The 27763-nt window shown below is 50.4% G+C and overlaps 1 protein-coding gene and 1 non-coding gene across 3 annotated transcripts in view; one reads left to right on the plus strand and one right to left on the minus strand.

Annotated features, from left to right (window-relative positions):
* Nucleotides 1-19382, minus strand: part of TSPAN9 (tetraspanin 9) — a 192656-nt gene extending 173274 nt beyond the window's left edge. The window contains exons 1-3 of one of the 2 annotated variants that reach the window (XM_010805629.4): nucleotides 19310-19382; nucleotides 17189-17272; nucleotides 11575-11643 (exon numbers count right to left, since the gene is read on the minus strand). The gene's annotated coding sequence lies outside the window, so the exon portion shown is untranslated. The remainder of the gene's footprint in view (nucleotides 1-11574; nucleotides 11644-17188; nucleotides 17273-19309) is intronic. The other variant, XM_059887102.1, reaches the window with a different exon arrangement.
* On the plus strand, nucleotides 11770-11842 carry TRNAG-CCC (transfer RNA glycine (anticodon CCC)). The gene has a single exon. It is a non-coding gene; the product is annotated as a tRNA-Gly (tRNA).
* Nucleotides 19383-27763: the final 8381 nt, after the last annotated feature.

Here is a 27763-nt window from a genome sequence, read left to right on the forward strand (position 1 = left end):
AGCGTGGGGAGGGACACTCCTCTGGCCTCTAAATGCTGCTCCTTATCAGACTGGCCTCGAGTCAGCCCTGAGCTGCCTCCCGCTCCTCCCCGGATGAAAAAGAGGAAACTGCCTGAGCTCTACCTCCTCCCCACTCCCCATTCCAGCACCCTGTGGGCTCCGGGCAGGGCGGCACCTCGTTAAGGGGTTAAGAATGAGCAAATTCCTGCGCTATTCCTGGAGCCTCAATTTCTACCATCCTTCCATTCTGGTCAATTCTGAGAGAGGCCAGCGGCCGGGAATGCCAGAGAGATTCGAGCCCGGCCCACCAAACCCAAAATAACCGCACGCGTGCCTCTCCCAAGTCCTCCGGGATTTGGCCATTTTGGGTGCATGTTTTCCTACAACACTGCGGGGTCACCACACACAGGTGCTGGGAACTCTGAGGCGCTCCCAGGGGGAGCTGAGGAAGGTGGGAGCAGGTGAGGGGAGTGGTAAGAGAGACAGAGTCCAGGGTCGGGGTCTGGCCAGGCTGGTTCCAGCCCTCTCCACTCTGCTATCGGGGAGCTCCTGGGGGAGTCAGCCTCGGGAAACTTCCAGGCAGTGTCCTCCTCTTACCCACAATTTCCTGTCCGCCTCCTCGGGAGAGGTCACCATCAGTCTCCCTCCCAGATGTGGACACGTTAATAAGAAGCTCCTGGGTTGAGTCCTTCGCCCTCCCCAGAGACAGCTCCCAGCCTTGAGACTGTGAAGATGTGTTAACTGCTCAGTCGTGTCCGATCCTTTGAGACCCCACGGACTGTAGCCCTCCAGGCTCCTCTGTCCACAGGATTCTCCAGGCAAGAATACTGGAGTGGGTTGCCATCTCCCAACCCAGGGATCGAGCCCGGGGTCTCCTGCATTGCAGGCAGACTCTTTACTGTCTGAGCCACCAGGGAAGCCCACCATGAAGATGGATGGTTTTAAATCAAGCGAGTGCTCCAAGTGTCTGGGGAAATGGACTGGATGAAGGACATGTTTCTTTTCATATCTCGAAGTAAGTATTCATTCACTCAAAAGAGATTTGAGTGTGTACTGAGTGCTGAGTGATGAGAAAACAGGCAGAGCATCAGTGGAGGGGAAAATCCAGGCCTCTGCCTTTCAGCAGAAATAAAGAGACAGAGGTTGAGGTGAGTTGACGGAAATGCCCCAGCCGGGCAGAGACTGGAGGCTGCACAAGTCTTCAGTTTGAGTCCTCTGGCCACGTGAATGCTGCTCAGAGTCCAGAAGTGGGGAAAGGGACGCAGGGTCTCAGAAACACCAGCGTGGGTGGAGACTGCACCACGGGGTTTAAGATGTGGCATCCCCGAATGGTTTAGCTCCTGACACAAGTCAGAAATGTCAACGATACTTGACTTAACCACTGTCCTAAGACAGATACTGTCTCTTAGGTGTTTGTTTAAAGCTGCACCATCCCTCCAGTGAATGCCTGTGAGGATTTTTTGGCAATGAAAATTTATTTTGAGGTAAGGAAAATTTAATTTTTGGAAAATTGAAAATGTAGCCATTTTTGGTGGGGGTCCAAAGGAGAAAAGCCTCCATAGTCTAAGGAACTGCGGTCTACCCCTTCCTGTGCCCCACAGTCAGGGTGGGGCTCACCGCCCCCCCAGCCCAGCGCCTTCCCTCACCCTGCCCCACAAAGAGAGGGTCAGGTCCCCCCACCTCTATCACAGGCACAGCACCACCAACCGAGCGTCATTTGGATGAGCAGGGATGAAAGCAAATGATGAAACAGACATAGCATCAGTTTTATTCCAAACTAGGTCCAACTACCACGCCTGAGGCTTCAGCCGTTGAGGCGGGCTTCTCCCCCAAGCCCTGTAGATAGAGCTCTGGCCCCCTCTACAAGCGATCCCATCCCTTCTCACTCGGCCTTCAGAGCCCAGACCTGGTGCCATGGATGCTGCAGGGCCAAGCCTCAGGGGGAAATGGGAGAACTTGATGAAACAGAGGCCTCTGGTAGCCCAGAACAGGTCAGAGACTCACCTAACCTCACATCACCTGACATCCTCTGATCACACAGAGCACCAGGGCCAAAAGATGACGGGGACCCTCACAGACTCAAAGTTGGCCAGGGCTCACCTGCCGATGGCTCCTGACGCTGCTGACATGTGAATCCATCCTCCCAGCCACAGAGAACCAGAACTCTTGGGGGAGGCATGGGCAGAGAAGTTAGGGATCAGAGACGGGCCTCCTGGGTCTCCCCAGAGGGAGAGTTTACCTACCGTCCGCCTGGAAGTGGCAGACTCTCGGCTGGCGCAGGCTGAGAACCTCCATTTAGTTTTTCCAGCTCCTCGGCCAAAAGGAGCGGCTGAGGTTCCTTGTCTCACTTGTGAGGCCAGATTTCTCCAAGGTCTGCAGCGTCAGCTCTGCACGTTCTTAACTCTAAGCACCGGGACACATTAAGCCCGAGAGCCGATCAGATATCATGAAGCCGGCAACAGGAGCAGGACGCCGGCGGCCCGGCACCCGGGAAAGCATCAGGGCAGCTGCAGTGGCCTGCTCCGTCCTGCCCCCAGTCCCCACCGAGCCCTGTCCTGTCTCTGAGCTGGGTCCCTTCCCCACCGGGACAGCCTAGGAAGGGGAGAGAAGGGCCACAAGGCCGAGCCGTGCGGCCTGGACGGTTTCACAAACAGCAAACCTTTCAGCCACAAGACGGTTCTTTTCCGAGAGATGCTAGGAGGGAGCAGGGAGAAAATAAAACACCAAGGGGTTTTCAAACGTGAAAGCCCTCTCGGCCTTTGTTCTCGGTTGATGAATGCGCAAAGCACCAGGCAGATGACAGGAGAAAAGAACACGGTGTGCAGGAAAGTGCACTTCATCAAGGCCAGGCGGGGGCCCCAGGGAGAGGGAAGCAGGATGAATGAGAGCCCTGGGAGGACTTCTTCTCTAGCGGCTCCACAGCAGCACCCTCAGACCTGGGAGAGGCATTCCTCAAGGACCCCCCCGCCCCGCCCCCAGCTGGCTCTCCCCCGCCCACCCCATTTCCTTCTGCCTCCCAGCCATTTCAGACATTTCACACGAAGGAAGAGATACCACAAGTGGCAGGTGATAAGACAGCTATACAAACAGAAACATCAGGGGAAGTCAGAATGTGAGGTCCACTGTTGAGTTGTCTGGGAAGCAAAGTCGGATCGAGCAGGAGGGTCTTCTCGCTCCACCTCTGAATGTGGGAGGGGACGGGGACAGAAAGTCTGGACCACCGGGGGGTGTCCCGTTTGCTGGGGGAATGAATGAATGAGTGGCCAGCAGAGGCCTGAGTCTGGAGTGACCAACTGGCTTTCATTAGGACCCCTGCTTCACTCACTGACACACATTCTCCAGAGATGCCATGAGAATCAGCAGCTGGTACCAAGTAGCCAAGGGGCCAGCAGCTTCCGGAGGACAGGCAGGCTCCCGCCCTACTTCTCAGCCAAAGAGCTGTCCGTTACAAAGCCCTCACTCTAGCTCACCCTCACCTCCTGCCAGATACGCTCCCCCGCCACACACACACAGAATGTACCACTAAGCCAGCAGGAGGGTCAAGCCTCCTGCCTTGCCAGTCTCCCTGGGTGACCCACGTGGGCGGAGGGGGCTGAGAAGGGGCAGAGCCTGGACTGTCCTCCAGACGTCTATGAGGTCGAGCCCCCAGCATCCCAGTCTTTCCTCCTGGGCCCGTGCAGGGACTGCACACCCCCGCCCTCCCACTGCTCAACACACCTGCTCTTGACATGACTCTGCCAGCCCTCCCATCAAGAGGGGTGTCTCCGTGTACCCCAATGTTCATCACAGCACTGTTTATAATAGCCAGGACATGGAAGCAACCTAGATGTCCATCAGCAGATGAATGGATAAGAAAGCTATGGTACATATACACAATGGAGTATTACTCAGCCATTAAAAAGAAAACATTTGAATCAGTTCTAATGAGGTGGATGAAACTGGAGCCTATTATACAGAGTGAAGTAAGCCAGAAGGAAAAACACCAATACAGTATACTAACGCATATATATGGAATTTAGAAAGATGGTAACAATAACCCTGTGTACGAGACAGCAAAAGAAGACACTGATGTATAGAACAGTCTTATGGACTCTGTGGGAGAAGGAGAGGGTGGGAAGATTTGGGAGAATGGCATTGAAACATGTAAAATATCATGTATGAAACGAGATGCCAGTCCAGGTTCGATGCACGATGCTTGGGGCTAGTGCACTGGGACGACCCAGAGGGATGGTATGGGGAGGGAGGAGGGAGGAGGGTTCAGGATGGGGAACACATGTATACCTGTAGCGGATTCATTTTGATATTTGGCAAAACTAATACAATTATGTAAAGTTTAAAAATAAAATTAAATTAAAAAAAAAAAAAGAGGGGTGTCTCTGCCCCAGCCCTAAGGTTCCAGCGGGTCTAGTGACTTGCTCTGACCAAGCGGAGGGTGGATATTACATCATGAGACCTCAGAACTTTCATCTCAAGAGGTCTTCAAGATTCCGTTTTCACTTAAAAGGCCAGGTCCCTTGAAAATGAGAAATCACGTGGGGGAAGAGAGGCCAAGCCGCGAGCCAGTACCAGCCCGACATGTGCCAGAGGGGCTCCTGGACCACCCAGGCCACCCTCCAGAGCTCCCAGCTGACTGCCACCGGACCACCCAGGCCCTGCAGAGCCCCCACTGACCGCATCCGCATCCACAAGCTCAGGTGCCAAGCCCAGCTGAGCCGTGCCTGGTGCTTGAGGATCAGCTCAGACAGCAAAAGAAGTTTCCACTTAGTATATCGTGCTTGTCACTCAGTCATGTCTGACCTTTTGGGACCCCAAGGACTGTAGCCCGCCAGACTCCTCTGTCCAGGCAATACTCCAGGAATACTCCAGGCAAGAATACTAGCGTGGGTTGCCATTCCCTTCTCCAGCGGATCTCCCCGATCCAGGGATCAAACCTGCTCTCCCACATTGCAGGCAGATTCTTCACCATCTGAGCCATCAGGGAAGCCCTTCCAGTCAGTATAATGCGATGCTATTTATGGAAATTAAGATAGTAGGTAGACAGCTGGATGCTAGTCTATCATTAAAATACCTGGAAAGAACATAAGCCAAAGTATTAATAGTGATTGCCTCAGAAGGGTAGGATTATAGAGACTTTCCCTTTCCACAACATCTGTATCATTTGAAGGTTATAAGGAGTTTGTATTATTTTTGTGCAACAACCATAACAAAAAGGTACTTTTAAAAAATTCACCTTGAATTCTGCAACAAGCCTATTTTCCTAAAAATCCATTTTCGTTCTCCACACTCTGCTGTTCGGGGGCCAACACCAGCTGTCCACTGCTAGTCTGCCAAGATCAGCCTTCTCTGGGGGGCATTCCAGGTGCCCCTGAGTGAAGGCTCGCCCCCCATGGCCAGCTTGTTCCTCCCGCTTCCAGCCCAATCACTGGGCCATGACCGTCTTGACCCAACCTCCCAGCTTGCCATCCTGGTCTCTTAAGGCCAAGCCACATCTTCCCTGGGCTCCTCTGGGGGTCCTCAGAGAACAGCCCACCCAACCCTGCCCTCGATAAGACAGTGTCCTGTATTATGTTCCGTACACTGCAGGGACTGACTGCCCCTCGTAGGAGACATCCATGGACCCAGGCCAGCTGGCCACCACCATTCCCAGCTTCTGGGTCTACAGCAGGGGCAGGCAGAGCCCAGACCAGAATCCACCCCGCTTCCCTCTCCGCTGCCCCAGCCTGGATGGTGGGTGGTGACCCCGTGCTGGTGCCCCAGCCCAGCAGCAAGCCAGCAGGAGCCCCTCTGTAATAGCTGCAAGTGTGGAGTGACTCACACCCCGGGGGTGCTCCGAGAGCTCCCCCCACCCTCGGATCCCACGTGCTACATCCAGAGCCCAACTCTGGCTTCAAACCTGATCGCCTTCCTGGGGGACCCAAGGGCTCTTCCTGATTCAGGACTCTGCAGTCAGCATGTCCAGTATTTAAACAAAGTTGTTTAGAATCTCCCAGGATGAGACAAGCGGAAATGGCAAGCTTCGAGCTCCACTTCACTTTCCCCGAAACAAAACATGTCATTCTACATGTTCACAGCTCCTACTCTGACCCGCCTGGCACCCCGCTCCTCTGAGCCCTTCCAACCGTGGCAGAGGGGGGTGGGGGAACTTGCCAGGGCAGGACTCATGCCCCTGGGGCTTGTTGGAGAGCACTGACCCAAAACCTCAGCCTCCATGCTGGGGCCGGGAGCCAGGGACTGTGTTTGCTTCACACTCTAAAGGGAGGGAGGCATTCACATCACAAGTATATGCTGACCTGGTGAAAGGGCTCAGGTGGGCCTCTCAGCTAAGAGAACAATGCAGGAGAACGTCCTTCTAGACAAACCCACGCGTGCAAACATGCTGAGACAAACACACACATACTCGCACACACACACACACTCACACACACACACACAGGTATACTCACAGACACACATATACACACACAGATATACTCATATACATACACATACTCACACATGCATATTCACAGACACACACACATACACACACACACACACTTGCACACACATACACACACATATACTCACAGACACACACACATACACACACACACTTGGGCACACACATATTCACTTACACATACACACACACATATACTCATAGACACACACATATACACACATGCATACTCACAGATACACACATATATACTCACACACACGCATACTCATACACACACATACTCACATATACACACACATACACACACACGTATACACACTCACACACACATACTCACATATACACGTACATACACACACATATACACACTCACACATACTCACATATACACACACATACACACACGTATACACACACAGGCATACTCACAGACACACACATATACTCACAGACACACACATATACACACATGCATACTCACAGATACACACATATATACTCACACACACACATACTCACACACACACATACATATACACACACATACACACACATGTATACACACTCACACACACATACACACACATACATATACACACACATGTATACACACTCACACACAGATACACACACACATACTCACATATACACATACATACTCACACACACGTATACACACATGCATACTCAAAGACACACACACATACATACATACACACACTTGTGCACATTTTCATACTCACATAGACACACACATGTATACACACTCACATACACATACATATACACATACATACTCACACACACGTATACACACTCACACACATACATATACACACATACACACGTATACACACTCACACACGCATACACACACACATATACACACAAACACACACTCGTGCACACACACACATATACTCACACATAAACATATACTCGCACATACACATACACACACACATACACACACACACTCACTGACACATACTCACTGACACACACGCACAGCCACACCCGGTTCTACCCTTGCTCTGAGCACCCCCTGAGATCACACCCCTCCCCTGTCCACTGCTCTCAGAGGCCCGTTCCCACCCCAGGCCCTCTCCCCAGCTCTGAACCCAACCCCCTCTCCTCCCGGGGTTGCAGGGAGCACAAGCTCTGCTGGGACGGACGCACAAGCACAGGCCACTGCCCGCCAGGGCTCCAGAAGGCTGGCCCGGGAGGAGTGGGACGTTGTTCAGGTTTACAACAGTTTACTCACTCTAATTTATTTTCTTTCTCACCTGTTGTTTTCCAGTCACAAGTCATGTCTGACTCTTTGCGACCCCATGGTCTACAGCACACCAGCCTTCCCTGTCCTTCACTGTCTTCTGGAGTCTGCTCAAATTCATGTCCATTGAGTCAGTGCATTTTCTGAATCTGCACAAAGATGCTATGACAGTTAGCAGTGGCCCTGCGCTGCCAAGGCCAAGGCCAGAAGCACATCAAGATCCTACCTGGGGGCTGAGGGACCCTCAGTCTTCCTGCAGTGACAGCCAGGCCTCCCCAACAAGTGGGGGGGTTCCAGGGACCGGCTGAGATGCCTGACTCTTCAGACCCCCTGGGCGGCTCTCCACCCCTATCCTTTCCTGCTTGCAGCACAGGTCAGATATTTTTACAAATGCTGACACTGGGTGTAGAGATGATTACAAGACTCTCAGCAAGCAAGTATTCAAAGTGCAATAAATGTCCATGTCCTGGAAGGGGAGTGGGGAGGGGGTGGGAAACTCAAACACACAGATAGTATTAAGCCAGACACTCAAAACTCATCTCTAGGACTTCCCTAGTGACTAAGCAGTAAAGAATCCTCCTGCCAACGCAGGAGACACTGGTTCAATCCCTGGTCTGGGAAGATCCCACATGCCTCGGAGCAACTAAGTTCACGCGTGAGTGCTAAGTTGCTTCAGTTGTGTCTGACTCTGCGACCCCATGAACTGGGGCCCACCAGGCTCCTCTGTTCAGGGACTCTCCAGGCAAGAATACTAGAGTGGGCTGGCATGCCCTCCTCCAGGGGATCTTCCCGACCCAGGGATGGAACCTGAGTCTCCCACGTCTCCTGCACTGGCAGGCAGGTTCTTTACCACTGGGAAGCCCAACTAAGTCCATGTACCACAACGATTGAGCCTATGCTCTAGAAATCCGGGATCTGCAACTGCTGAAGCCCACGTGCCTAGAGCCCATGCTCTGCAACAAGAAGAACCACCACAATGAAAAGCCTGTGCGTCGCAACTAGAGAGTAGCTCTCCCTCTTTCCGCAATTAGAGAAAAGCCCTCACGCAGCAACGAAGACCCAGCACAGCCAATAAGTAAAAATTATTAAAAAAAAAAAAAACCCTCATCTACACGTGGCTGCTGATCGGGGAACGAAGCGCACGTGGTGATAGGTGAGCCCGCAGACTCACAGCTCCTGGCTGCCTCTTCGAGAGCCCCGCCAGTGCCGCTGAGTTTGGGCTGCGGATCTGGTTTGAGAGGAGGGCAGGGGGAAGCCGGCCTCCACCTGGCAGATATTCTCATTCCACCAGACTGGGGCTCTAAGAAGATGTTAGTCGCTGAGTCGTGTCCTACTCTTTGCAACCCCATAGACTGTAGCCCACCAGGCTCCTCTGTCCATGGGATTCTCCAGGCAAGAATGCTTTAACAGGTTGCCATTTCCTCCTCCAGGGGATCTTCCTGACCCAGGGATCAAACCCACGTCTCTTTTGTCGCAGGAAGATTCTTTACATATGAGCCACCTGGGAAGCCAGGGGCTCTAATTGACGCTCAGACTATTCATGTGTTGGGCTGGAGCCCAGAGATGGGGCCTCTCACTCCTGAACTCATCAGGTTGGGGCAGGAAGCAGGTGAAATGAGAGTGGCTGCAGAGGCGTCAGCGCAGGACAGAAGTCAAGCCGCTAGCTAACCAGCTGGGCAGCCGTCTCTGTGGACATCCTCGGCCCCCAGACCGGCTTCCATCTGGACTCAGAGCTCTGGTTCACTCATTAACCTCGTCCTTCCGTCCTCCATCCACCTCAAGGCCAGAGACAGAAGGCATCTGAGCAATGGAGGGGAGGAGACGGGCCTGCCCCAGGTCACCTAACCAGGCAGAAGTAAACGACCATCCACCCAGAGCTGGTCACCACTCCAGAGGCTTTCAACCGCAGGAGAAGACCTAGCTAAATCAAAGCCTGAGAAAGCCTCAGGAGGGGATAAACTTCCTGTCCAGAAGGCCCTTTACTCAAACCACCCCCACTCTGCCTTCAGCACAGACCCACAGAAGGACAGCCATCTCGCTAGACGGCAAGTGATGCTCAGCTGTCCGGCTCCTCCCTCAAGGCTCCTCCCAGCATGCTGGGCCTGGCAGGGCCCCTCCGGGCAGGCCCCATGGGATCTCTGTGATGGGGCAGGACAAGGCAGGACCGGCAATGACCCTCACCCACTTGTCCACAAGTCCCTCCATCCCCGCCACCGGATTTTCAGCAGACTGGCTTCCATTGGCCTGGCCTCATGCCGGCTGCCAGCCAGTCGTCCTGTAGGCGGTGCCCCAAATCCCAGGGCGGCAGACTGGAAGCACACCCCCTGTCCCCTGCCAGGCCCCAAGGGAGACTTAGAATGAGAGCCTACATCCTGGCTGCAGCAGACTGCAGACTCAAGGAGGGACGCGAGCAGATTCCATGGCCTGATAGGAGGGGCCGAAGGTCAGCTGGGAAGGCAGGGGCGGCAGGTGTGTTGAGCTGCTGACCCCACCCCCAGCACTAAAGATGTGGTCTTAGGCAAGTCTCTGGCCTGCGCTCCACTTCAACGGCTGCCATTGCGAAATGGGAAATGCTAGCTACCCCACAGGACCCTCGTGAAAACTAAATGAGAGTAAAATTAAGATTCAATACTGCATTCATATTAAATTAGGTGTGTCTGTGTGTGTGTTAGTCACTCAGCCGTGTCGGACTCTTTGCGACCCCATGGACTGTAGCCAGGCTCCTCTGTCCATGGGATTTTCCAGGCAAGAATACTGGAGTGGGTTGCCATTTCCTTCTCCAGGGGATCTTTCTGACCCTGGGATCGAACCCAGATCTTCTACATCAGATGCAGATTCTCTACCGTCTAAGGCACCAAGGAAACCTAAATTAGTTGTGGACATACTGACACTGTGGCAGATGATGATGATGACAAATATGAATACTGGCACCTGAGTATCATGTGAAAAGCAAAACAGGCCAGTAAGAGGCCCAAGGCTGCTCCTGGGGCTCCAAATAGCTGTGCTGGGATTAACAAAGAAGGGACTCTTGACAAGAAAATTTCCCAGCCACCACCTTTATCACCGCACCACCCCCTCCACCTCGCAGCCAGGTTCTGAAAGGTAAGACATTCACAAACCACCCAGCAGGAGGAAGCCACAGGATAAAACACACATCAGGTAAAACATTAGAAGACCCAGGTCTGTAGGCAGCAGCGCTGGAACCTGAATCAGCACCATCCACAGCGGAAGCCTGGGTAGGCTGCTGCCCACCTCCAGCTCCGCAGGGGCCTCAACACACCGGTGCTGAGAAGAAAGAAGGTACCAGCAATATCCACCTGGAGCCTGCAGGAGCAGAGATGAGGACCCCCGGCGAGCATCCTGGCAGAGGGTGCCCACCCAGAGGGCTAGAGGCTTTCCTGCAGGGCCCAGTATAAAGGAACAGACACAGGTGGGACTGGCCAGATTCCCAGAGATTCCTTTCTGGCCGGCTGGCGGGAGGTCCTCCACCCTGGCTCCCAAGCCCACTGCCGGGAGGAGACAGGAAGCAGGAAGTTACAGGCCTCTCCTGTATCCCCCCAGGCTTCCTCCCTACCATCAGGGTGGTCAAGAAAGAAATTAAGAATATTGCCGGCCACCATTCAGAAACAGCGAGGAGGAGGGACTATCTCCCCTGGCCCCCAAAGCCCAATTTAAGGGGCTTATCAATTCAAAGTCAAGAGCTGGGGGGCAGAGAGACAGCTAGAAAATGTCAACATCCCAGGCCATCCTCAGTCCCCACCCCACAGTGAAAGAGCAAGAGAGACTCTGGCTTTAAACAGTTTATAACACTCAAACTTTCAGAGGCCCCACCACACAGTGAACCCAGACCGGCACTGACCTGTTTTTTCCTTGAATTTCCTGCGAACACCTTGACGGCTGACAGATCAGAGACGATCCCAGGATATTTCTGCAGGAAAACACACAAAACACTAGGTCATTATCTGCTATGAAGGCACTCCAGGGTGAAATCTGTCCAGCAACGGCCATTCTTTGGTCTGCAGTCTCCCCCATCAAGAACCCATTCATTAGGACTTCCCTGGTGGTCCAGTGGCTAAGACTCTGCGCTCCCAATGCAGGGGACGCAGGTTCAATCCCTGGTCAGGGAACTAGATCCCACAAGCCGCAACTAAGAGCCTCCCAGGCGCAGCCAAATAAAATATTTAAAGAAAAAAAAAACAAAACCTCATTCATTCAACAGCTGGAGAAGGCCAGAAGGGCAACTGGGTTTTGGCTGCTGTGTCAGTCCACTCAGCTGGTGCGTGCTAAGCCGCTTCAGTCGTGTCCGGCTCTCTGCGACCCCTTGATTGTAGCCTGCCAGGCTCCTCTGTCCGTGGAATTTTCCAGGCAGGAATACTGGAGTGGATTACCATGCCCTCCTCCAGGGGATCTTCCCGACCCAGGGATCAAACCTGCATCTCTTCCGTCTACCTGAACTGGCAGGCAGATTTTTTACCACTAGCGCCACCTGGAAAGCACTCAGCGGGCAGTGGGTGCTAAAGACTCAGCAGGAAAGACATCCAAGATGGCTTAGTGATGTCTGCTAGGGGCCCTTCTAACAGTAAGAGTATCTGTGCCAGGTATTTGCCATCCCTGGGGTAGACCCTTGGCATCCAAGGATTTAATGTTTGGAATTCTGACCACTCACAGTGAGACAGAGTTTCGAATATCTGAAAGTGTGTAACTTGACTGAGACAGGAGACCCTCTGAGGCCACTTTGTTGCAGCCATCTCTGCCACATCCAAAGCTACGTTTTTCATGTAATTTTATGTATTTATTTATTTATTTCTGGCTGTGCTGGGTCTTTGTTGCTGTGCGGGCTCTTCTCTAGTTGCAGGGAGCAGGGGCTACTCTCACTGCGGTGAATGGGCTTCTCATTGCTGTGGCTTCTCTTGTGGAGCACGGGCTCGAGGGCACACGGGTTTCAGTCGTTGTGGTTCTCAGGCACTAAAGTCCTAGAATACAAAGTCGTGGTGCACAGGCTTACTTGCTCCGAGGCATGTGGGATCTTTCCAGACCAGGGATTGAACCCACGTCTCTGGCATGGGCAGGTAACTTCTACACCACTGAGCCACCAGTGAAAGCCCCAAAGTTACTTTCGAGGAGCGATAAAAACTTGGTGGAAAATGGCCATCAGGTGAGAGATTAAACCGCTGCAGAAGTTGAAAGTGTGGTTAATTTGGGATGCGAAGATATATACAGGAAACATTTGGCCCTTCGCGGAAACATGACTCCGGAGAAAGCCAGGCTCATGCACAAATGGTGCTGCAGATGCAAACTTGGGATTCTAGAAGGTACACGGTTCCCCCAACACAATCTATTCATTGGCCCGACTGAGCTGTTCAAAGCCCCAGCACTTTCTCAGCACTGTTCCTCAGGCTCACCCTTCCTTCTTTCTGTCGAAACGAAAGCGGTCCTTCAGTGCTCACGTCAAACACCGCCTGGTACATGATTCCTCTAGAATCAGGGTGATCAACTCCACCCCATTTGAATCCATATTCTACTCTCATAGGCTGTTCACCTCATATTTTGAACTGTCATTTTTCAGAAGATCTTTCTTAACCCTTTAATGCATGAAGACAAGGACCTTTACCATTTTCATTTTTGTATCAGTTCAGTCCATTCGCTCAGTCATGTCAGACTCTTTGCAACCCCACGAACCGCAGCACACCAGGCTTCCCTGTCCACCACCAATTCACAGAGCTTGCTCAAACTCATGTCCATCTAGTCAGTGATGCCATCCAACCATTTCATCCTCTGTCATCCCCCTCTCCTGCCTTCAGTCTTTCCCAGCATCAGGATCTTTTCTAATGAGCCAGTTCTTCGCATCAGGTGGCCAAAGTATTGGAGCTTCAGCTTCAGCATCAGTCCTTTCAATGAATATTCAGGACTGATTTCCTTTAGGATTGATTAGTTGGATCTCTTCGCAGTCTAGGGGACTCTCAAGAGTCTTCTCCAACACCACAGTTTGAAAGCATCAATTCTTTGGCGCTCAGCCTTCTTTATGGTTCAACTGATGCTGAAGCTGAAGCTCAATATTTTGGCCACGTGATATGAAGAGCCAAATCATTGGAAAAGACCTTGATGTTGGAAAAGACTGAAGGAAAAAGGAGAGGATGGTGACAGAGGATTAGATGATTAGATAGCATCTAATCATGTTCAACTCTCACATCCATGCATGACTACTGGAAAAAGCATAGCTTTGACTATCGGGACCTTTGTTGGCAAAGTAATGTCTCTGCTTTTTAATATGCTGTCTAGGTTTGTCCTAGCTGTTCTTCCAAGGAGCGAGCATCTTTTAATTTCATGGCTGCAGTCACCATTACAAGTGATTTTGGAGCCCAAGAAAATAAAGTCTGTCACTGTTTCTGTTGTTTCCCTATCTATTTGCCATGAAGTGATGGGACCAGATGCCATGATCTTCGTTTTCTGAATGTTGAGTGTTAAGCCAGATTTTTCACTCTCTTCTTTCACTTTCATCAAAAGACTCTTTAGTTCCTCTTCGCTTTCTGCCATAAGGGTGGTGTCATCTGCATATCTGAGGTTACTGATATTTCTCCCAGCAATCTTGATTATAGCTTGTGCTTCATCCAGCTCGGCATTTAATGTGATGTATTCTGCATATAAGTTATATATAAGCAGGGTGACAATATACAGCCTTAACATACTCCTTTCTCAATTTGGAAACAGTCTGTTGTTCCATGTCCAGTTCTAACTGCTGCTTCTTGACCTGCATACAGATTTCTCAAGAGGCAGGTCAGGTGGTCTGGTATTCCCATCTCTTTCAGAATTTTCCACAGTTTGTTGTGAGTCACACAGTCAAAGGCTTTGGCATAGTCGATGAAGAAGAAGTAGATGTTTTTCTGGAATTCCCTTGCCTTTTTTATGACCCAAGGGATGTTGGCAATTTGATCTCTGGTTCCTCTGCCTTTTCTAAATCCAGCTTAAACATCTGGAAGTTCTCGGTTCACGTACTATTGAAGCCTAGCTTGGAGAATTTTGAGCATTACTTTGCTAGCATGTGACATGAGTCCAATTGTGTGGTAGTTTGAGCATTCTTTGGCATTGCCTTTCTTTGGGATTGGAATGAAAACTGACTTTTTCCAGTCCTGTGGCCACTGCTGAGTTTTCCAAATTTGCTGGCATATTGGGTGCAGCACTTTCACAGCATCATCTTTTAGGATTTGAAATAGCTCAGCTGGAATTCCATCACCTCCACTAGCTTTATTCATAGTGATGCTTCCTAAGGCCCACTTGACTTCACACTCCAGGATGTCTGGCTCTAGGTGGAGTGATCACAACATCACAGTTATCTGGGTCATTAAGATCTTTTTTGTATAGTTCTTCTGTGTATTCTTACCATCTCGTCTTAATCTCTTCTGCTTCTGTTAGATCCATACCATTTCTGCCCTTTTTTTTTCTGTCCTTATATGCAGTGCCCATCTTTGCATGAAATATTCCCTTGGTATCTCTAATTTTTTGAAGAGATCTCTAGTCTTTCCCATTCTATTGTTTTGTATCATCAGATGTAGATCAGCACAAACTCTTTTTTAACATTAAGAAAGCTTTATTTATTATTTATTTTGGCTGCACAGGGTCTCTGTTGCAATGCAGGTTCTCAATGCGGTGCGTGGACTTAGTTGCTGTATACGAACTCTTACTTGCAGTATGTGGGATCTTAGTTCCACGACCAGGGATCAGACCCAGGCCCCTGCATTGGGAGTGCAGAGTCTTATCCACTGGACCACCAAGGAAGTCCCAGCACAGACTCTTGTACTAAGACACACATTAAAGAATCACCCCCCAAGCAGTGTGGCAAAGCCAGGAGAGATGAAGACATAAAATGCCAAAAGGTTCTTTGGGGATGGCTCTGTGAAGGAGCTCAGACATGAGTAGGATCCTAAAGAGTGGAAGGAAGGAAAGGGGAGGCACAGTTCAGGAAGGTGGAACAGTCTGACTAAGAGACAAAGAAGGAATGAGCCAGGCATGCTGGGAGATGAGTCTGGCTGTCACCAGGGATCCCTGGGGGAAGAGAGTGGAAGATGAAGCTGGACAGGCAGGGCAGGTTGGGTAGGAAGGATGTGTGTGTGCGTGCTCTGTCGTTTCAGTCATGTCCAAGTCTTTGCAACTGTTTGGACTGTAACCCACCAATCTCCTCTGTCCATGGGATTTTCCAGGCAAGGATACTGGAGCCATGCCCTCCTCCAGGATCTTCCCGACCCAGGGATCGAACCCATGTCTCTTGCATTAGCGAGCGGGTTCTTTACCCACGGAGCCATCTGGGAAGCCCAGGAAGGATATGCAGTGCCAGCTAAGGCACCTGGATTAGATCCACACCCTCTTAGTCCGTGGGGTGCCCACCACAGCAGGCCTGGGCCTTGACAGTAGAAGAAGTCCTCTCCTCCTCTGTGAGTCTAGCTCCTCAGCTAGGTTATAAATAACAGGCACCACTTAACTGCACACCTGCTGTGTCTGAGGCCCTAAGCTACATGCTTCACATACACGCTCTCACTGCGCCTTCCAACAGCCCTGAGAGCTGGTATTGTTATCCTCCTTTTGTAAGCAGCAAGGGAAAGCTCAAAGAGGTGAAGGCACTTGCCCAGGCCTCACCTGCTCACTCATTTACTGAACAGATCTGCTGGTGCTGGGGCTTCCCAGGTGGCTCAACGGTAAAGAATCTGCCTGCCAATACAGGAGACTCAGGAAACACAGGTTCAATACCTGGGTGGGGAAGATCCCGTGGAGGAGGACACTGCAACCCACTCCAGCATTCTTGCCTGGAAAATCCCACGGACAGAGGAGCCTGGCAGGCTATGGTCCACGGGGTCACAAAGAGTCGAACACAACTGAGCGGCTGGCCGGTGCTAAAGTTATATTCACAGGGATGAGGACTGGCACTCTAGCCAGCTACCTACTTGCCTTATTCATTCCTCAAGGGCAACATTTATTAAGGACATAGTAGGAGCCTAATAAACCACACTGAGTAGGGTGGAGGTAGCCGGGGGCTGAGGGGATGGGCTAGGCTACAGTTTAATGGGTGTACAGTTTCAGTTTTGCAGCAAAAAAATTCTGGAGATCTGTTGCAGGACCATGTGAATATACTTCCTGCAACTGAACTGTACATTTTAAAATGGTTATGATGGTCGTTTTTATGCATTTCTTTTACCACAATTAAAAATAGAAAATAAACCAAGAACACATTAACTCACTGACTGGCTGCTGATAGCATCTTACACTGTTAGATACCCAAGGATGGAAGAGACCCTAAACACATTTTAACCCATAATCATCCAAAACAGAGGACTGGGGACTTCCCTGGAGATCCAGTGGTTAGGACTTTGAGCGTCCAATGCAAGGGGCACAGGTTCGATTCCTGGTCAGGGAACTGCCAGAAGCTCTGGGGCATGACCAAATTCCAAACACAAAGAGAGGCCTGGAGAGGGGCGGTAACTTACCCAGGGTTGCACAATTAGGCGATGTTGGGACTAAGGTAGGAGCCCAGGTCTTCTAGGTTCAACAGTGAAGAGTGACAGAGGCAGCTGACAGAGCAGAAAACACAGCCTAAGGGGTCAGAAGCCACGGGTTCAAGTTCTGCTTCTCCCACTTATGAGTTCGGTGACCTCAGGGAAGTCATTTATTCTCTCTGAGCCTCATTTTCCTAAACTATAAGGGAGCAATTTAAAACGACATATGCCTGGGGACTTCTCTGGTGCTCCAACGGCTAGGACTCCATACTCCAGGAGGCCTAGGTTCGATCCCTGCTCAGGGAACTAGATTCCCATGATGCAGCTAAAGAGCCTGCACGCCACAATGAAGATCGAAGACTCTGAGTGCTGCAGCGAAGATCCAAAGCAATCAAAGAAATAAAAAATTTTATTTCAAAAAATTTTTTAATTATGTAAAAAAATAAAAATGTGTTCATCAATTTAAAGATTAAAATATGACTTGCTGCTGTTGTCTAGTCACTAAGTCATGTCCTACGCTTTGCAATCCCATGGACCCCTCTGTCCATGGGATTTTCCAGCCAGGAATACTGGAGTGGGTTGCCATTTCCTTCGCCAGGAGATGCTCCCAACCCAGGGATCGAACCCACGTCTCCTGCATTGCAGGCAGATTCTTTACCGCTGAGCCACCAGGGAAGCCCATAAAATATGATTTAATCAGATCAAAAAAAATCCCCTCTCCATTCTGGTTCACTCTCAGCTGTTCCTGGCCTTGCACACAGCAGGTCTTCAACAAGCGATTGTAGAACTGAATCACCATTCAAGTTTATCCACCCCAACCCTCCTCTCTCGCTCACCCCTTCAACCCACAGCTCAGTTGCATGGGCCCTGCCAGGATCCGGCAGAGGATAGGAAGCCAGAGTGAACGGTCTGCCTCCCTGGCTGCATTCCTTAGCTAAATATAAATGATTTGTCCAGGCCATTGTTTGAAATTGTCCATAATATGTCTCCTCCCCTTCCCATTACTTACAATGACAAATTGACTGCACATCTTTATAGCAGAACATACATACAAAACATTCTCTGTGGTTATTTTTAGTAAAGAGAGGGAAGCTGGCTGATATGCAGGGATCAGAGCCTGAGTCCTCAGTATTCTCCACTAGTCCAGGAAAGCTTCCTGGAGGAGGAAATACCTGAGTCACCCCAGGGAAGGGGACAGCTGCCTGTCAGAAGGGCACCATCACATAAAGAGTTTGGTTCTCTGCAGTCTTATCCATGTTTGGGGTATGGGGAGGAAAGGTCTACCCAGCCCAGGGGGACCCCATACTAACCTAATGCTTCAAACCTCCCCAGACACTAGCAGCATTGGGGAAAGAGAGAAGGGACAGTACCTTTTCCAAAGACAGGAGATCCAAGACTCCAGCTCTGAAATACACGGCTACAAACACTGCTCTTGGTAAGGAGCCAGATTCTTGTTTGGACTTTTTAATTTCTTTATAACCACAGAAAGTTTTTTAAAGTCCCAAACTTGGATGCACAGATGGGCTACATCCCAGACCTCAGGGCCTGCCAAAGCCCTGTCACTGATTGCCGACCTGCCAGCGGTGGCCCAAGGGGTGGTCGGGGAGTTCCGGGGCTGCAGGCGGTACCCAGCCCTGACCGAGCTCCCGGCCCTCCCTGGGGGCGCTGAAGGGACCTCCCCGCGCTGGCCCGCTGGGTCCCACAGTCAGAACCCCTTGACAGCTCCGGAGCTCCGCCTTCCTGCTGCATCCTACAGACCCCCATCCCTCCGCCTAGGGTTCCGCCGGCCACTCCCGCACCCCGTTCCCGGAAGGTCCTCTTCCGAGCCTTTCCCCGTGAAGACCCCTCCTCGCCCCGTTACCGGGCCCCGCACACGTCGTCCCCTTCAGGCGGCTTGCCGCCCCCTCACAGGGAGCAGATCCCACCCCGCCCTCAGCTGGCCCACTGCCGCCCCCGACACCCCTTCCAGGGGCGCCCTGGGCCGCTCGCCCCTCCGCGGACCGGGTCGGGGGCTTGCCGGCCCGCCCCCCGCCAACCCGGACCTGTAACCCTGCTCGTTCCTGAGCCCCCGGCCCGCGGCCCGCCGCCCTGCCTGCCCCGGGCAGCACTCACCGAGCTCCCAGGAATGTGGGGTCCTGCTCGATTGGGCTCGCGCGCCGCAGCCACTGCCGCCGCCAGCGGAAACAGGGGGCGGGGCCTGCCCTGGACTGCGAGGCCTCGGGGCGGGGCCTGCCGAGGGGGTGAGGCGGGGCCTGGCCTGGTATGGCGAGGGCGCGGGGCGGGGCGCGGGCGCGGGGCGGGGCCTGCCCTGGAACGGCGAGGGCGCGGGGCGAGGCGAAGCCGGGAGCGGGGCGGGGCCTGCCCGGGAATGGCGAAGCCACGGGGAGGGGCGGGGCCGGCCTAGGGGCGGGGCTGGACAAGGGGGCGGGGCGAGGCGGGGCCGGCTGGAGAACTACAAGGCCGAGGGGGCCCGATCCCCGCGCAAAGGGTGGGGGAAGGGACGGAAGCGGGGACCTGGAGCGGACACTTCGGGTGGGGCGGCGGCTGGGGAAGGGGTGCGCGAGGCTGAGGGCGGGGTCTGGGGCCGGGGACCTCCAGCAACCCCGGCCAGATCCCCAGCGTTGGAGCTGGAGGGACCCAGCCGGACAGTGCCGGGCTCCGACTCCCCGAGCCAGGCATCCCGGGCCTGGCCCAGGCTTGGCTGCCCTCCGGGAGACTTCCTCCCTCCCCGCCGCCTGAATTCTTGGATCGGCCGCTCCTCCGGGGCAGTGGTACGACCTCTGCCCCTGCCCCATGCATGGGCCAGGGTGTAGGGGGAGATGAAGGCCTGAAGGTTCACGCCCCTGTGCCCGGTCTGGTCCCAACCAGGGTCGCAGCCTTGCGTCTGGAGCCGGGCTCTGTGCCCCCGCCGCCACACCTAGGCAGGAGACCACATGCTGGAGGAGCTGCTTTCTCCCCAAGAGTCATGGCCTCTTAAGTGTTGGTAAAGGGCACCATGCGCCCTGAGGACCTGACCAGCAGCTGGACAAACTCAGGTTACACATCTCCACCCCAGGGCTTCCTATAGGCCTTCCTTCCTGGGCCTGGACTCTCTTTCCGAGTGACCCCTAAACAGCCCCATTGCTGTCATAGAAATGCATTCTGTGCTTCTCACATGCACCATCCCCTGCTAAGTATGATTTGAGACAAAGTTTTTTTAACTAACTCATCATCCTTGGCCTTTCCTAGTTGGACTGGCAGCTAGGAAATCATACACACAATCTTATTTTTGTCTGTTAGATTGAACCCAATAACGCATTGCCTCTGACTCCCCTCTTCCTTCAAACCCTTGTTCAATGCCCCCATAAAGTCTTCCCAGGCTGACCCCCCCTGCCCCACCCCACAATCTCTCCAGTCACTAGGACAGCCTTTAGCACATGTAACCACTCCTCCCAGCTTCCAGAAGAGGAAGGTGAGACCAGAAGGAAAGGGACTTTCTGTGATGTCTGCTAGGTGAGTGATCTTACCGTAAAGACACTGGGAGCAGCCTCGGGTGGTAAGACAGGGCTTTGGAGCCAGACAGCTCTGGGATTGAACCTCAGCCCTGCCTTTCATGGGCTGTGACCGCTCTAGGCCTCAGTTTCCTCACCTGTGAAATAGGGCTTAATAATAACAATCCAGTAATACCAATCCCCAACCAGCAGTGCTGAAGAAGCTGAAGTTGAATGGTTCTATGAAGACCTACAAGACCTTCTAAAATTAACACCCAAAAAAGATGTCCTTTTCATTATAGGGGACTGGAATGCAAAAGTAGGAATTCAAGAAACACCTGGAGGAACAGGCAAATTTGGCCTTGGAGTACGGAATAAAGCAGGGCAAAGGAGAATAGAGTTTTGCCAAGAGAACACACTGGTCATAGCAAACACCCTCTTCCAACAACACAAGAGAAGACTCTACACATGGACATCACAATATGGTCAAAACGAAATCAGATTGATTATATTCTTTGCAGCCAAAGATGGAGAAGCTCTATAAAGTCAGCAAAAACAAGACCAGGAGCTAACTGTGGCTCCGATCATGAACTCCTTACTGCAAAATTCTGACTTAAATTGAAGAAAGTAGGGAAAACCACTAGACCATTCAGATATGACCTAAATCAAATCCCTAACAATTATAGAGTGGAAGTGAGAAATAGATTTAAGGGACTAGTTCTGATAGACAGAGTGCCTCATGAACTATGGACGGGGGTTTCTGACACTATACAGGATACAGGGAGCAAGACCATCCCCAAGAAAAAGAAATGCAAAAAAGCAAAATGGCTGTCTGAGGAGGCCTTACAAATAGCTATGAAAAGAAGAGAAGCAAAAAAGCAAAGGAAAAAAGGAAATATATACCCATTTGAATGCAGAGTTCCAAAGAATAGCAAGGAGAGATAAGAAAGCCTTCCTTAGTGATCAGTGCAAAGAAATAGAAAAAACAATAGAATGGGAAAGACTAGAGATCTCTTCAAAAACTTAGAGATACCAGGGGAACATTTCATGCAAAGGTGGGCTCAATAAAGGACAGAAATGGTATGGACCTAACAGAAGCAGAAGATATTAAGAAGAGGTGGCAAGAATACACAGAAGAACTATACAAAAAAGATTTTCATGACCCAGATAATCACCATGGTGTGATCACTCACCTAGAGCCAGACATCCTGGAATGTGAAGTCAAGTGGGCCTTAGGAAGCATCACTACAAACAAAGCTAGTGGAGGTGATGGAATTCCAGTTGAGCTATTTCAAATCCTAAAAGATGATGCTGTGAAAGTGGTGCACTGAATATGCCAGCAAATCTGGAAAACTCAGCAGTGGCCACAGGACTGGAAAAAGTCAGTTTTCATTCTAATCCCTAAAAAGGCAATGCCAAAGAAGGCTCAAACTACCACACAATTGCACTCATCTCACACACTAGTAAAGTAATTCTCAAAATTCTCCAAGCCAGGCTTCAACAATACATGAACTGTGAACTTCCAGATGTTCAAGCTGGATTTAGAAAAGGCAGAGGAACCAGAGATCAAATTGCCAACATCTGCTAGATCATTGAAAAAGCAAGAGAGTTCCAGAAAAACATCTATTTCTGCTTTATTGACTATGCCAAAATCTTTAACTGTGTGGATCACAACAAACTGTGGAAAATTCTGAAAGAGATGGGAATACCAGACCACCTGACCTGCCTCTTGAGAAATCTGTATGCAGGTCAAGAAGCAGCAGTTAGAACTGGACATGGAACAACAGACTGGTTCCAAATAGGAAAAGGAGTACGTCAAAGCTGCATATTTAACTTCTATGCAGAGTACATCATGAGAAACGCTGGGCTGGATGAAGCACAAGCTGGAATCAAGATTGCTTGGAGAAGTATCAATAACCTCAGATATGCAGATGACACCACCCTTATGGCAGAAAGTGAAGAAGAACTAAAGAGCCTCTTGATGAAAGTGAAAGAGGAGAATGGAAAAGTTGGCTTAAAGCTCAACATTCAGAAAACTAAGATCATGGCATCCAGTCCCATCACTTCGTGGCAAATAGATGGGGAAACAGTGGAAACAATGGCTGACTTTTTTTTTTTTTTTACTCCAGAATCACTGCAAATGGTGACTACAGCCATAAAATTAAAAGACACTTGTTCCTTGGAAGAAAAGCTATGACCAACCTAGACAGCATTTTAAAAAGCAAAGACTTTTGCTGACAAAGGTCTGTCTAGTCAAAGCTATTATTTTTCCAGTAGTCATGTATGGATGTTAGAGTTGGACTATAAAGAAAGCTGAGCGCTGAAGAATTGATGCTTTTGAACTGTGGTGTTGGAGAAGATTCTTGAGAGTCCTTTGGACTGCAAGGAGATCCAACTAGTCCACCCTAAAGGAAATCAGTCCCGAATATTCATTGGAAGGACTTATGTTGAAGCTGAAACTCCAATACTTTGGCCACCTGATGTGAAGAGCTGACTCATTTGAAAAGACCCTGATGCTAAGAAAGTTTGAAGACGGGAGGAGAAGGGGACGGCAGAGGATGAGGTGGTTGGATGGTATCACTGACTCAATGGGTGTGAGTTTGAGTAAATTCTAGGAGTTGGTGATGAACAGGGAGGCATGGTCTGCTGCAATCCATGAGGTCTCAAAGAATCAGACATGACTGAGCGACTGAACTGAAATACCAATCTCATGGGGTTGATGGGATGACCAAGATGGTTGAAGAAAAAGTACATTTGAGCCATGGTGAGTGGGAACATTAGCTTCCCCCTGCCCTTTAATGGAAGATAAGCAAATCTGAAATAGGATGATGGAGACTAGGAATCAGAAGAAACCTTAGAAGAATCCCCTCAATAGAGTCACAGATGCAGAAATCAAATTTATGGTTACCAAAGGAAAAACAGAGGGGATAAATTGGGAGACTGGGATTGACATACTACTATATACAAAATAGATAAGGACCTACTGTATAGCACAGGGGGCTTCCCTGGTAGCTTAGCTGGTAAAGAATCTACCTGCAATGCAGGAGATCCGGGTTCGATTCCTGAGTGGGGAATCTCTCCCCTGGAGAAGGGATAAGCTACCCACTCCAGTATTCTTGGGCTTCCTTGGTGGCTCAGATGATAAACAATTCCCCTGCAATGCAGGAGACCTGGGTTCAATCCCTGGGTTGGGAAGATCCCCTCGAGGAGGTCATGGCAACCCACTCTAGTATTCTTGCCTGGAAAATCCCCATGGACAGAGATGCCTGGCAGGCTACAGTCCATGGGATCACATAAGACTCGTATGTGACAGAGCGACTCAGCACAGCACAGCACAACATGGCACAGGGAACTCGACTCAGTACTCTATAGTGACCTATATGGGAATAGATCTAAAAAAGAGTGGATATATGTATATGTATCACTGAGTCACTTTGCTGTAGCCCTGAAATCAAGGCAACCTTGCAAATCAACTATAAATCAATTAAAAATTTTAAAATAACATAGAAAGTGGCCACATACTCCCTCTCTTTCAACACATCCAGAGATGGAGGACTCATGCCTCTGAAGGGGTTTCCAACTGGAAGAGAAGCCATAGAGGATACAGCAGAGAGGAGGCCTTGATGCCTGGAGGTCTGTGGGGCAGACACATGCCCACCACGTCCAGCGGGGACAGAACTCAAGCAGATGACCTGACAAGCAGGCAAGACACTCTTAAGGCAAGAAGACAACACCTGCCGGAGTGAAGACACCCCCTAAAGCACAAGGTCACAGTTTCTTGTTCTGGGATCTTAAGGTATGTCAGGGAATTTCCGTCCTGGGGATTCTGAAAATACTGAGGAAAAACCTCCATGGATGGGGTGCTCATGTTTAGATTCTAGGGAAACACCCAGAGTACTTCTCTTGTCCTGGCATCATTACTAACAGTCCCCTTCTCACTCTTAAAATATCTTCATTTGGACAATAAAGTACTTGTCGCATTAACTCTGGACAAAGGTAGGAGTCCAGAGAGCCTCTTCCAGGCCTGGACACCAGCAATTCTGCTGGAATTTCTGGATCCCCAGAGACTTCAAGAGATAGTGTGCGAGTTTATCCCCTTGAAATCACCAAATCAAATTGAAAATGATAATGAGCAAAAAGTCAAGCTAAGGGACGGGCAGGGCCTGCTGAATTGCGACACCTAGTGGGGAGAGTTCACAGTGCTGGAGGCTAGGTTAAAGGTCCACCCCAGGACTGGCCATTGGTTATTTCAAGTCAGCTGGTAAAGCAAAGAACAACAGCTAACATTTACCAAGCACTATATTTTCCAGTAGTTATGTATGGATGTGAGAGCTGGACCATAAAGAAAGCTCAGAAAAGTTAGGTAACATCCTCCAGGTCATTTAGCTAATGAATGGGCACATCACTGCCTCCTGGTCCAGTCTCCTTCAGCTAGAGGACAAAGCTCCTTCAGAGCTATCTCCCATCTAAGATGACTTCAACTAACCCTCTGACGTGGAGATGATGTGAAGGAACGGTGAGAGGCAGAGTGTGTACCAGGAGGTCTGCTTCCACATCTAACAGAAAAGAGTAGTTGTTTCTGTACCGATCAGGAATTAAATTGGGGGCATTAAACCAGACAATGAGGAAATCTATAAACCATCTATTCAAGGCACAGTGGAGCTGCTCATTTAAATAAACACTTTCCAGCAGGAAAAATGAAACAGCTCCTCCCCTCCCCATCCCCTTCAACAACATTTGCTTGTGGAATTTGAAGAGTGGTCACTGCAGCTTGCCAACTGCCCCCCGGAGGACCCAAACCCAGATGTCCCACCATTCTCACTACAAGGAAGGCCAAAGTGACCGAAGACTTTCTCCTGCTTCCTTTACACACTCTGCCTTCTAAAGAAGGCAGATCATCCCCAGGAACTCTCTCTCCTTCAACTTCTTTCTCTTCCAAAGCTAAAAAGTGAGGCAGGTGAAGCAGGGCCAGGGGACTATAGACCATGGACAGTCTTGTTAGAAGTCTTTGTAAGGTTGCCAGGTGATATTTGGGACATGCTTATTTTCAGTTCAGTTCAGTTCAGTCGCTCAGTCGTCTCCAACTCTTTGCAATCCCATGAACCACAGCACGCCAGGCTTCCCTGTCCATCACCAACTCCCAGAGTTCACCCAAACCCATGTCCATTGAGCCGGTGATGCCATCCAGACATCTCATCCTCTGTCGTCCCCTTCTCCTCCTGCCCTCAATCTTTCCCAGCATCAGGGTCTTTTCCAATGAGTCAGCTCTTCGCATCAGGTAGCCAAAGTATTGGAGTTTCAACTTCAACATCAGTCCTTCCAACGAACACCCTTTAGGGTGGACTGGTTGGATCTCCTTGCAGTCCAAGGGACTCTCAAGAGTCTTCTCCAACACCACAGTTCAAAAGCATCAATTCTTCGGCACTCAGCTTTCTTTATAGTCCAACTCTCACATCCATACATGACCACTGGAAAAACCATAGCCTTGACTAGACGGACCTTTGTTGACAAAGTAATGTCTCTGCTTTTTAAAATGCTGTCTGCTGCTGCTAAGTTGCTTCAGTCATGTCCGACTCTGTGCGACCCCAGAGACGGCAGCCCACCAGGCTCCCCCGTTCCTGGGATTCTCCAGGCAAGAACACTGGAGTGGGTTGCCATTTCCTTCTCCAATGCAGGAAAATGAAAAGTGAAAGTGAAGTCGCTCAGTCGTGTCCGACTCTTAGCGACCCCATGGACTGCAGCCTACCAGGCTCCTCCGTCTGTGGGATTTTCCAGGCAAGAGTACTGGAGTAGGGTGCCATTGCCTTCTCCAAAATGCTGTCTAGGTTGGTCATAACTTTCCTTCCAAGGAGTAAGTGTCTTGTAATTTCATGGCTGCAATCACCATCTGCAGTGATTTAGAAAGCATTAATTGCTTATCTGAAATTTGCTGTTTACATAAGTGTCCAGTATTTTTAACTGCTAAATCTGGCAACTTTACTTTGTAATTGTCACTGAAACGGCTGGAAAACATAAGACAGTCAGAGTTCTGCAAACTTCTTCTGTAAAGGGCCAGATGCTAAGTATTTTAGGCTTCGAACACTTTACAGTCTCCATCACAGTTACTCACCTCTGCCACTGTAGTACGTAACTCAGCCACAGACCACACCGGGTGAGTGAGCATGACTGTGTCCCAGTAAAGCTTTATTTACAAAAATAGACATCAGGCCATAGTCTGCAAATTCGTGGACCGTTAGATCCTTCAGACATCGGGCTATCTTCACAGGTGTGGTAGGGGCAAGAGTGGCTTGGATCTGAGTTTCTCAAGTGTGGAAAAAGTGAAAGAGAGTGATCAAAAATCACTGGGCATAAAGCATACGCGTAATTCAGGGTGGGTGTGCACACAGGCACATGTGGCCCTTCGGAAAGCAGGCACTTCTAGAACAGGGGTGGTCTGGAGCTGCTGAGGTTTTGCAAAGTCTCTGCAAGCCCCCGTGTGAAGAAGTGCAGGTTCTCTGCTGGAATTCCTGACAGTCGGCATGTACTCTGTTAAGACAGAAATGCACAGGCAACATCATGAGATCAGACAGAAGGCACAGACAGCAAGTAAAGCAGGTCAACCCAGTAGAAGGCCTTCAGGGGAGCTACAGCTGCTGGCGCTTGTCTACCTGAGCCTGCGTGCTGCAATGAAAATCAAAGATGCTGTATGCCACAACTGAAACCGGCACAGCCAAATAAATAAATATTAAATGAAAAAGAGTCAGGTATGGCTGAGTCCCTTTGCTGTTCGCCTGAAACTATCACATTGTTAATAGGTTATACCCCAATACAAAATAAAAAGCTTTAAGTTTAGGGAAAAAATAAACCACAGCCCTGGGACACCCTAAGCAGTCCAGTGATTAAGACTTTACCTTCCAATGCAGGGGGTGTGGGTTCAGTCCCTGGTCAGGGAACTAAGATCCCCCATGCCTCTTCACCAAAAAATCAAAACATAATAACAGGAGCAATATTTATAACAAGTTCAATAAAAGACACACAAAAAAATTTTTTAAAGGAATCAGGTCTTAATTGACCAACTCTCCCACAGATAAGAGACTTCCCTGGTTGCTCAGACAGT

The sequence above is a fragment of the Bos taurus genome, chromosome 5, assembly GCF_002263795.3.
Source record: "Bos taurus isolate L1 Dominette 01449 registration number 42190680 breed Hereford chromosome 5, ARS-UCD2.0, whole genome shotgun sequence".
NCBI lineage: Eukaryota > Metazoa > Chordata > Mammalia > Artiodactyla > Bovidae > Bos > Bos taurus.